Raw genomic sequence first — 12,058 nt, 5'->3', positions numbered from 1 at the left:
CTCCAAGTCTCTCTGTCCTTTCTTTGTTTCTCTGTCTGTAGGGCTCCTTTTAGTATCTCCAGTAGGGCAGGTCTCTTGTTAGCAAATTCTCTCAGCATTTGTTTGTCTGCGAAAAATTTAAGCTCTCCCTCAAATTTGAAGGAGAGCTTTGCTGGATAAAGTATTCTTGGCTGGAAATTTTTCTCACTCAGAATTTTAAATATATCGTGCCACTGCCTTCTCGCCTCCATGGTGGCTGCTGAGTAGTCACTACTTAGTCTTATGCTGTTTCCTTTGTATGTGGTGAATTGCTTTTCTCTTGCTGCTTTCAGAACTTGCTCCTTCTCTTCTGTGTTTGACAGTGTGATCAGAATATGTCTCGGAGTGGGTTTATTTGGATTTATTCTATTTGGAGTTCGCTGAGCATTTGTGATTTGTGTATTTATGTTGTTAGGAAGATTTGGGAAGTTTTCCCCAACAATTTCTTTGAATACTCTTCCTAGACCTTTACCCTTTTCTTCCCCTTCTGGAACACCAATGAGTCTTATATTCGGACGTTTCATATTATCTATCATATCCCTGAGGTCTATTTCGATTTTTTCAATTTTTTCCCCATTCTTTCTTTTATGCTTTCATTTTCCATTCTGTCATCTTCCAGGTCACTGATTCGTTGTTCAACTTCCTCTAGTCTTGTACTATGAGTGTCCAGAATCTTTTTAATTTGGTCAACAGTTTCTTTAATTTCCATAAGATCATCCATTTTTTTATTTAGTCTTGCAATGTCTTCTTTATGCTCTTCTAGGGTCTTCTTGATATCCTTTGTATCCCATACTATGGTCTCATTGTTCATCTGTAGTTCTTTGAGTAGCTGCTCTAGGTGCTGTGTCTCTTGTGATCTGTTGATTTGGGTGCTTGGGCTTGGGTTATCCATATCATCTGTTTTTTTCATATGCTTTATAATTTTCTGTTGTTTTTGGCCTCTTGGCATTTGCTGAACTTGATAGGGTTCTTTTAGGATTTGTAGACCAATTGAAGTCCTTATCGCTAATTTATCAGATCTACAGCTTCGTGGAGTACACTTTCTCTAACTAACCAGCAGGTGGCGTCCACGAGCCACCTGTTCTCCACAAGCCAGTTCTCCCCTGCTTAGCCTTTGTGGTGAGTGGGGGAGTGAGTCTTGTGGGGTCCAATTGGTGTACCAAGCTTGCGTGTGTAGTTGGTGTTGCCTGCCCTGTATATGGGGCGTGTTTCTGGGCAGTCACGGAGTGGGGGGTGGCTCTAACCATCAAATCTCCCTGGTGATCCTAGAGTTTTAAAGCTGCTGCAATAGTCTAATCCTTCAGTTCAGTCCTGCCACAGTTTGTCTCTGCCACTGACCCACAAGTCCTTGGTATTGGCGTATGGCTCCTGAGACTTGCAAGTGGGCCCCTCTTCCAGGATGTGCACTCCGGGTCCTCTGTTGAGGGATGACTGTGCTATGTCACAGGTGAGTGCCGTCCCCCCAGGGCAGTTCTGAGCTGCTGGGCTATGTAGGGAGGCTCCCAGTCTGCTGAAATGATGACTGAATGAGGCTTTGTTAATTCACACTGCTCCACCTTCCCAACTCTGGGACAATCAGCTGAGGTTGCAGGGAAGGCTAATGTCCATGCCCAGTTTTGTGGTGTGTGCCTGTTATTTGAAGTGCTTCTGTCACACTGGGTTGTCTGGGGCAGCTCTGGGCTATGGGGCTGGCGATGGGCAGGAGTGTTTCCTGTCCACCAGGATGATGGCTGTGAGTGGACACCCCCCTTTTCTTGGGAAGTTGTGGTGTTTAGTGAATTTTCTCAGCCACTGGATTATTGCCTTTTGTCTCAGAGCTCTTTTAGTTCTGCTCTTGTCTTGACCTGCCCAAATTGCAAGTCTTTGAAGCTTTCTGTATTGGGCTTCTTAGAGTAATTGTTTTAGAAAAAGAAAAAAGGATTAAAAAAAAGGGTCCTCCTCAGAGATCTAATGGGCTATTGAAATGTTAAGAGACAAAGCAATTAGGGCCATTAAGGAAAGGTCCACAGGGCAGAGAGATCAGCTTTTCTTCGGGATTTGCATATGAGCCTCAGGGCCTGAGCTCTGCCCTTCCCCTTTCTATGTTCACCAGAACTCCAAAAATCCTCCGCTTTTATTTTGGAGTTTTTTGTGTTGTTTTTTTCTATGCCTGTCTCCTCTCTGCTGGTCTGGCTGCTCTCAGATTCTCTGGTGTCTGGTCTCAGTCTGTCTATGGTTGGAGTTTGGATCAGTAGAATGAGTTTCCGATAAGGGCTGCCACTGCAGTTCTCCCTTCTCCTTCCCAGAGCTGACAGCCCCTCCTCCCACGGGACTGAGCCTGGCAGGGAGGGGTGCGGGTCCCCTGGCCACAAAAACTTACAGATTTCGCTGATCTCAGCAGTTCCACGTTTTCATGAGTGTTGTATGAAGTATGCCCAAAGTCAGATTGCTCTGTGGTGTCCAGTCCACACAGTTCCTGGCTTTCTACCTACTTTCCTGGAGGAGTAACAAAAACATACAGCTCACCAGTCTGCCATCTTGCCCCGCCTCTCTGCATTTTTTACATACATGGAGATCTGTATACAATTTTCTATAAATGGTATCAGATAATGCTATTGAGCTATTGAAAGCTTGTATTTTCAGTCATCTATATTCAATCAATGCCTTTCTATCAACACCTTTCTGTGTCAATACAAACTGATCCATAGATTCTGACTATTAGTTAAGTTGTAGGTTCACAGAAAAATAATGCATAAAATACAGGATTCCAATATACCACCTTATTATCAATTCCTTGCACTGGTGTGGTATATTTGTTAGAATTGATGAAAGCACATTTTAATAATTGTACTATTATATATGGTCATGGTTTAACTTAGTGTTCATTGTGTTGTACAGTTCCATGGATTTAAAAATTTTTTAATTCTAGTACCATATATATAAAACCTAAAGTTTCATCTTTTAACCACTTTCAAATATATAATTCAGTGCTGTTAATTACGTTAATGTGGTGCTACCATTACCACCATCCATCACCAAAACTTTTCCATCATCCAAAATAGAAACGCCATACATTTGAAGAATTAACTCCCTGTTCCCTACTTCTACCCCATGGCCTGGTAACCTATATTCTAGATTCTGACTATGAGTTTGCTTATTCTAGTTGTTTCATATGAAGTGAAATCATACAATATTTGTCCTTCCGTGTCTGGCTTATTTCACAACACGATGTCTTCAAGTTTCATCCATGTTGTTGCATGTCTCAGAACTTCATTCCTTGTTTTATGGCTGAATAATAATCCACTGGCTGTACATACCACATTTGTTTATCCATTCATCGGTTGATGGGCACCTGGGTGGTTCCACCTTTTGGCTATTGTGAATAATGCTGCTATGAACATTGGTGTGTAAATATCTGTTTGAGCTCGTGCTTTTTGTCCATTTGGAGATATGTCTATTCAAGTTTTTTGCCAATTTTTTAACTGGGTTGTTTGTCATCTTGTTGAGTTGAAGGATTTCTTTATATATTTTGGATATTAAACCCTTATCAGATATGTGGTTTCCAAATATTTTCTCCCACTGTGTAGGTTGTCACTTTACTTTCATGATAAAGTCCTTTGAGGCACAAAAATTTTTACTTAATTAGAGAAATTGTAGGCTTCAGAAAAGTCATGTAAAAAATACAACAGTCCCATATTCATATTTAAGGATAGTAAAATAGTCCTATTAGTTATAGTCCATAGTTTACAATGTATATATTTTTCCCATACACCACCCTGCTATTAACACCTTATATTAGTGTCATATATTTGTAATAGTTCATGAAAGAGCAATCTTATACTTTTACTATTAACACCAGTTCATCAACCACAACAGGATTCACTGTGTTATACAAAGTTTTATCTTTTCATTCTAGTAACATACACAACCCAAAACTTTCTCTTTCTGCCATTCACATACATAATTCAGTGCTGTTAATTACACTCACAGTAATGTGCTACTATCACCACCAACCATTTCCAAACCTTTACAATCAACCTAAATATGAATTCTGTACAAATTAAGCATCAGCTTCCCATTCTCTATCCCAATCTATCCCCTGGTAATCTATATTCTAGATTCTAACCCTATGAGTTTGCTTATTCTAATTAGTGAGTATCAGTGAGATCATACAATATTTGTCCTTTGGTGCCTGGTTTATTTCACTCAGCATAATGTCCTCAAGGCTCATCCATGTTGCCACATGCATCAGGACTTCATTCCTTTTTACAGGCGAGTAGTATTCCATCTTATGAATATACCATGTTTTGTTTATCCATTCATTGGTTGATAGTCACTTGGGTTGCTTCCACATTTTGGCTATTGTGAACAATGCCACGATGAACATCTGTGTGTATATCTGTTCAAGTCCCTGCTTTCAATTCCTCTGGGTATATATCTAATAGTAGGATCTCCAGGTAATACGCTAGTTTTATATTTAGCTTCCTGAGGAACTGCCCAACAGTCTTCCACAGCGGTTGTACCACTTTACATTCCCACCATCAGCGAATGAGTGTTCCTGTTTCTCCACATCCTCTTCAACACTTGTAATTTTCTGTTTTTTAAATAGTAGTCATTTTAGTGGGTGTGAAATGGTATCTCATTGTGGTTTTGATTTGCATTTCCTTATAGCTAATGATGTTGAACATCTTTTCATGTGCTTTTTAGCCATTCGTATATCCTCCTTGGAGAAATATCTATTAAAGGCTTTTGCCTGTTTTTTTTTTTTTTTTTTTTTTTTTTTTAAATCATCATTTTATTGAGATATATTCACATACCACGCAGTCATACAAAACAAATTGTACTTTCGATTGTTTACAGTACCATTACATAGTTGTACATTCATCACCTAAATCAATCCCTGACACCTTCATTAGCACACACACAAAAATAACAAGAATAATAATTAGAGTGAAAAAGAGCAATTGAAGTAAAAAAGAACACTGGGTACCTTTGTCTGTCTGTTTCCCTCCCCTACTTTTCTACACATCCATCCATAAACTAGACAAAGTGGTGTTTGGTCCTTATGGCTTTCCCAATCCCATTGTCACCCCTCATAAGCTACATTTTTATACAACTGTCTTCGAGATTCATGGGTTCTGGGTTGTAGTTTGATAGTTTCAGGTATCCACCACCAGCTACCCCAATTCTTTAGAACCTAAAAAGGGTTGTCTAAAGTGTGCATAAGAGTGCCCACCAGAGTGACCTCTCGGCTCCTTTTGGAATCTCTCTGCCACTGAAGCCCATTTCATTTCCTTTCACATCCCCCTTTTGGTCAAGAAGATGTTCTCCGTCCCACGGTGCCAGGTCTACATTCCTCCCTGGGAGTCATATTCCACGTTGCCAGGGAGATTCACTTCCCTGGGTGTCTGATCCCACGTTGGGGGGAGGGCAGTGATTTCACCTTTCAAGTTTTTTGCCTGTTTTTAACTTCTTTTTTTAATGCAATTTTATTGAGATATATTCACATACCATACAATCATCCAAAGTGTACAATCAGTTGTTCACACTATCATCATATAGTTGTGCATTCATCACCACAATCAATTTTTGAACATTTTCATTACTCCAAAAAAAAAAATGTAAAAAAAGAACACCCACAACATCTCTTATGCCCCCCATCCCCCCTATTATTCATTTACTTTTTCTCCCCATTTTTCTACTCATCTGTCTGTATACTGGATAAAGGGAGTGTTAGCCACAAGGTTTTCACAATCACACGGTCACACTGTATAAGCTATATAGTTACACAATCGTCTTCAAGAATCAAGGATACTGGATTGCAGTTCAACAATTTCAAGTATTTCCTTCTAGCTATTCTAATACACTAAAAGCTAAAAAGGGATATGTATAAAACGCATAAGAATAACCTCCAGAATGACGTCTCAACTCCATTTGAAATCTCTCAGCCGCTGAAATTTATTTTGTTTCATTTCTCTTCCCCCTTTTGGTCAAGAAGGCTTTCTCAATCCTATGATGCTGGGTTCATTTTCATCCCCAGGAGTTATGTCCCATGTTGCCAGGGAGATTTACACTCATGGGAGTCATGTCCTATGTTGGGAGGAAGGAAGCAAGTCCATCTGCTGAGTTGGCTTAGAGAGAGATGCCACATCTGAGCAACAAAAGAGGTTCTCTGGGGGTGACTCTTAGACATCATTGTAAGGAGGCTTAGCCTTTCCTTTGCAGTAACAAGCTTCAGAAGGGCAAGCCCCAAGATTGAAGGCTCATCTACTAAACTGTTAGTCCCCAAAGCTTGCAAGAATATCAGGAATTCCCCAGGTAGGAAGTTTAATATTTCCGTATTTTCCCCCAATCCCTCAAGGGGCATTTGCAAATACTTTTTTAATCTCTGCCCAAATTACTCTGGGAGTATCGGGACTTCACACTAACCTGTACAAACCAACCAAATCTCACTCCCTATTCAAGTTTCCATGTAATTATGGTGTTTGAATAAACTGACCATACAAGTTAAATAATATAGTGTGCTACAGGAAATGTAGATTTTGCACCAAATAAACATCTTTTCCTTTGGTCTCACACAGAAGTTGAAGTTTTAAAGCACAATCAATATCATTCTTTACTGTTTAGTCTGATTTACCTTAGTCCTAACCAAGTCCATTTCGTTCATATCTCTAATTGAAGTCTGATCTCTTTTTCAGCCTCTTTAACATTTGCTGTATGAGGTAATGCTGACATTCATATCTGCCAAACTCTGGCTCTGAGTCTTAGGTGTCACATACCTGAAGTTCCAGGGACTGACCAGGTTATACACAAAGAGCTTGGCATCTCAGAATTTAGAAATAACCATTACATCTCAGGAATAGATGCAACTGCTGTAGAAGCTTATAATCTAGAAACCTTTACAATAAGGCTTTGCTTGATAACCTATGGTCTCAGATTCAATTCTTAGCATTTGCACATTATAGTTAGTCCACATTAGTGAGGCATTACAATGTTTGTCTTTTTGTTTCTAGCTTATTTCACTTAACTTACTGTCCTCAAGGTCCATTTGCCCAGCTGCGTGCCTCACAATTTTGCCCATTTTAAAAATTGTATTGTTTGACTTTTTATTGTTGAGTTGTATGATTTCTTTATATATTCTGGATATTAAACCCTTATCAGATATGTGGATTCCAAATATTTTCTCACATTGAGTAGGTTGTCTTTTCAATTTTGTGACAAAGTCCTTCGATGCACAAGTTTTTAATTTTGAGGAGGTTCCATTTTCTATGTTTTCTTTTGTTGCTTGTGCTTTGGATGTAAAGTCTAAGAAGCCATTGCCTAATGCAAGATCCTGAGGATGCTTCCCTATATTTTCTTCCGGGAGTTTTATAGTCCTCTAGAAGTCCCCACTGGACAGGACCAGGAGAGCCACCTCAGCCCACACTTGACCTCGGGAAGCACGCAGCATTCCTTGCCCCAACAGCCTCAGGTGGTACAGACCCAGCCCAGCCTACCAGTCCATGGAAGCCCTCTCACTTGGCTTGAGGGGAAGCAGGCAGCAGTCCCCTTCCTCCTGCCTGTGGAGGCCGAGTACTCAGCACCACCATGGCTCTCTCCAAAGAAATCACTCTACAAATTCCTTTCCCTTCTCTCCATGCTCTGAGCCCCTTTATAACCTCAATCTGGATAAGGGTCCCATCATCTTGCAACTGGTTCTTTAAAATTTATAACAGTTGCATAAATTTGATGATGATCTATGGTGATTTGGGCAAAATTTTAATATCCTGATACACTGTTTTCTGAGTTAAAGGGTAGATGCTTATTATTAAGTTTTACTGACTCATATTACTTGGCTGTAATAGAAATTGCTGCACAATTGCAGCAGACATCATGGCTGCTCAGTGAAGTAAAGCACAGATACCAATCTTCACTGAAGTACCTACTATGTGCTGGGCCTTGTAGGGTGGAGATTAGGATTTTAAACCCATTTTATTGATGAAGAAACTGAGGATCAAATAAGAGACTTGTCCAATGTCACATATCTAGTAACAGGCACTTCTGGATTCAGTTCAATGGACATTTATTGAACTCCTTCCAGTCTGGAAGACAAATAGGGGCCCTCAAAATCCCTGCCTCCAGCGACATCACGGTCTATTGGGAAGGCGGATGAACCACATGGTAAGGGCTGGACTAGGGGCAGGTCTGGGGCAACAAAGAAGGGCTTCTACCCCAGGTGTGGTGATCTTCGAGCCCCTGCTCTTTCCTTCTGAGGGAAATAAAACTCTAATCCAGCTGGGCCCTACACTGTGGTCTGATGAACATTTTATCATTTTGTTCCCCCAAAGGTAGCTCCCACATCAACATTTTAATTTTTTGACAGCAGTCCCAGCCTGCCTCCTCCCCAACCCAGCAGCACATGAACTGCTTTCTGCTCAGTGGTCCCCTAGCTCCCTCCTTTAGTTCTCCAAGAAACTTCCCCTGCGGTCATGGCCTCGTCCTCAGGGTGACCCTTGCAATCACCCTTCCTGAGCAAGGAAACCCGGCAGACCAGACACAGGCCAGGAGAGGACAGTTCAAGCTCCCCTCAGGCCTGGAATCTTTCCCTCCCAGCCCCATTTAGAGAGGTATTTATAGCCTGTATATAAAGGGTATTATTGTTCTCCTTTTTTGCCTCTCTTTGAAATAAAGACTCAGTCCGCCCTTCCATTAACCCAGATTTGCATAACACCACCCAAGAAGAAAACTCCTCCAGGCCCAGGGACCAGAACATTTGAACTCTCTGGATTTTATACAGAGTTGTGAGAGAGCTCTGATCCTCTTTGAAGGGTGCTGGGGAAACCAGAAGAGATTCCCTCAAATGCAATCAGCTCAAGTAGCTTAAACCCTGCATTTCTAACGTAGCTTCCGGCCTGGGCTCCAGAGACCTCACTTCCTTGGTTAGAAGAGAGGGGAACTGAGAGGGGAGTCCAAGGCTGCTGGCTTCATAGGTAAGGGCTTTGGGGCCTGGGCAGGTACCCTGCGCTGCATCAGGTAAGTGGAGGGGCACGCAGCCCCCCCGCAGTTGGCCGCCATCCCTGACTTGGAGGTCCCTGGGGGTGACAGTTTCTATCCCTCCTACAATACCAGATTGCAGTTCTTTAACTGGAACTTGCAGAAAAAGGGATTTGCTTTAATCATAAACTATAGATAAGCAATTAACAGGATTCGTTATGAAATTAGTTACCTAAATAAGACAACTGTTTACAAATATAACACATAGGTGTGGCTTTCCTTTTGCAGGTGTTTCCTCCCTTACTAGGAGATTTACTACAAGTTCTCCAGCCAGACATGGATAGCTTAACTAAGTCATTCCAGTTACTTTATCTTCTTTATTTGAATGTTTATGTGAAAAGCACCAATGTATTAATAATCACCTATAATTCCAACCCTTTTTTTAGTCACCTGAAGTAAATGGTATATACCGCGGTGCATTCCATTCCCCACTCACGCCCACCTCCCAACAAGGTAACTACTGTTTGCAATTTGGTGTGTGTTTCCTTATTTTTACCCTATGTTTCTACAAATATATCTAGATGAACATATACATCATGCAATTTTTAAAAATGAAGAAATTGTGTTTTATGTATTGATAAAATTATATAGAGAAAGCCCTAGGGACCCCTCAGAGCTAACAAAACTGTGTCCTACTTCCTCTTTGAACTCTCACTTCATATCTGGACCTTGGCAGCTGACCCAGATGGCCAGTCAAGCCCCTGGCTCGTTATGTTTGACTCCTTACAAAGTAAAGCCCACCTTTCCCAAGCCCACGCCTATAAGACCCCCACCCAATCAATAGGCGTCAAGCTAACTTCCTATTGATGTCTATAAGAATCATTTGCCATCCCTAGAAACCTGAAGCTCTTTCCATTCTTGCAAGTGATCTGCCTTCCTTTGCTGCAGCAAATCTTTGGTATCCCAAATAAAATATTGTAGTCTGCAAACTGATGCTGATTTGTCTTTTGACCGTCTTCAACGTGTTTATTTCACTTCTAGTATGAACTTCCTTCCAGACTCTACAAGTAATCTAGTGCTTTCTTGAAACCTGTAGCTGCTTACCATCCCAGGCACACTAACGGCTGCTGTAGATGGCGTTCCATTGCTAAAGAAGACTCATGGGAGCAAACAATGCTTACTCATGGAGGGTTTATTGCAAGAAAAGGGTATAATATAGCAACAGCTTTAAACTAAGAATATGCATCACAGGCGACAGCTGACTTACAGCAGGGGGTCCCCAGGGGCCAGGCATGAACTCCAATTGTCCTCCCTCTGTAAGGGCCATCCTGGACACACTTTCTCTCTCGGACCTCAGACATGTCACAGAACACCTTGGAACGAGGAAGCCCAAAATGGAATCTCCACCAGGGTTTCTTAGGACTGCTGGTCGTGTAGGTGTGTTTTTTTGCTGTGCTACCAGCCCATCAGCAGAGCCCTCCAGGAATCTCACCAAAAAGGCTCAAATGATGAATGTCACTGTTATCAATGAGCAAAACTGAAAACATAAAAATGTGCACTGCTGAAAAGTTGGCACAAACCACCTATGCCAGGTTGAATGTATTATGGCCCCCCAAATGCCATTATCTTTGATGCAATCTTGTGGAGACAGATGTATTAGTGTTGCTTAGGTTGGAACCTTCTGATTGAGTGTTTCCATGGAGATGTGACCTACCCAACTGTGAGTGACATCTTTGATTAGGGTATGACCTCTTGAGTGAATGTTTCCATGGAAATGTGGCCCCACCCATTCAGGATGGGTCTTGATTAGTTCACTGGAGTCCTATAAAAAGAGCTCACAAACAGAGGGACCTCAGAGCAACTGAGAGTGACAATTTGGAGAGGAGCTGCAGCTGAGAGACACATTTTGAAGACGGCTGATGGAAGCTGACACTGACATTGTGGAGAACGCCATTTTGAAATGCAAACCGGGAGCAAGCAGACGCCAGCCATGTGCCTTCCCAGCTAATAGAGGTTTTCGGACGCCATTGGCCATCATTCAGTGAAGGTACCCTATTGTTGATGCCTTACCTTGGACACTTTATGGCCTTAAGACTGTAACTTTGTAACCAAATAAACTTTTCTATAAAAGCCAGTCCATTTCTTATGTTTTGCAGAACAGCAGCATTAGCAAACCGCAACACCACCCCACAGCTCCTTGGACCCCTGGTTACAAAGCAACACTATTAATCAGTGTAATGCTTTGCCTGGAGTTAGTGCTGTGCAAGAACATCTCTTATTTCAGTAAATCAGCTCAGGCCAATTCCCTGCCTGCTGGAACTAATCTTCACAGCACACCCTGGTAGGTAGGAACCACACTTTATTCAACCATTCCCAGTTGATGGGCATTTAGGTTATTCCTCCACCCACCCCCCATCCGCCCCCAGCTACTGTAAACATAGCTGCAGTGAACCTCCTCATACATGTATGCCTTTATGTACTCCCGCATTTTTTTAAAATTGTGAAATATAACATATGTACAGAAAAGTGATAACTTTCAAAATATGATTTATCAAGTAGTTAGAGAACAAATTTCAGAGACTGTTGTGGGTTACAGTTCCACCATTTCAGTTATTTCCTTATTGTGAAGTATAACATATATACAGAGATGTGATAACTTTCAAAGTATAATTTAAAAAGTAGCTACAGAGCAAATTTCATAGCATGTTATATGTTATGGTTCCACCATGTCATTTATTTCCTTCTAGCTATTCTAGTACCCTAGAAACATATATATATATGTATATATATGTGTATATATATATATACGTATATATGTATATATACGTATATATATATATGTATATATGTATGTATATATATATGTATATTCAGTATTCATAATCCTTTGTTAAATCCTGTCCGTTGCCATCCCTCTCTCTCTCATTTGATCACTGTCTCAACCTTCAGGGATATCTGGGCAGTGACCACCCTAACTTGTTCATATTGAAAAGGAGTGTTGACTTTTTTTTTTTTTTGCCGTCTATATAAATACTGTTTTTATTATCAGAAAGACAAGCACACCTCTGTATTAAGGCACAATACAATT

The sequence above is a fragment of the Choloepus didactylus genome, chromosome 4 (genome assembly GCF_015220235.1).
Source record: "Choloepus didactylus isolate mChoDid1 chromosome 4, mChoDid1.pri, whole genome shotgun sequence".
In the NCBI taxonomy this organism is placed as follows: Eukaryota; Metazoa; Chordata; class Mammalia; order Pilosa; family Megalonychidae; genus Choloepus; species Choloepus didactylus.
This window is presented reverse-complemented; position numbering follows the sequence as displayed.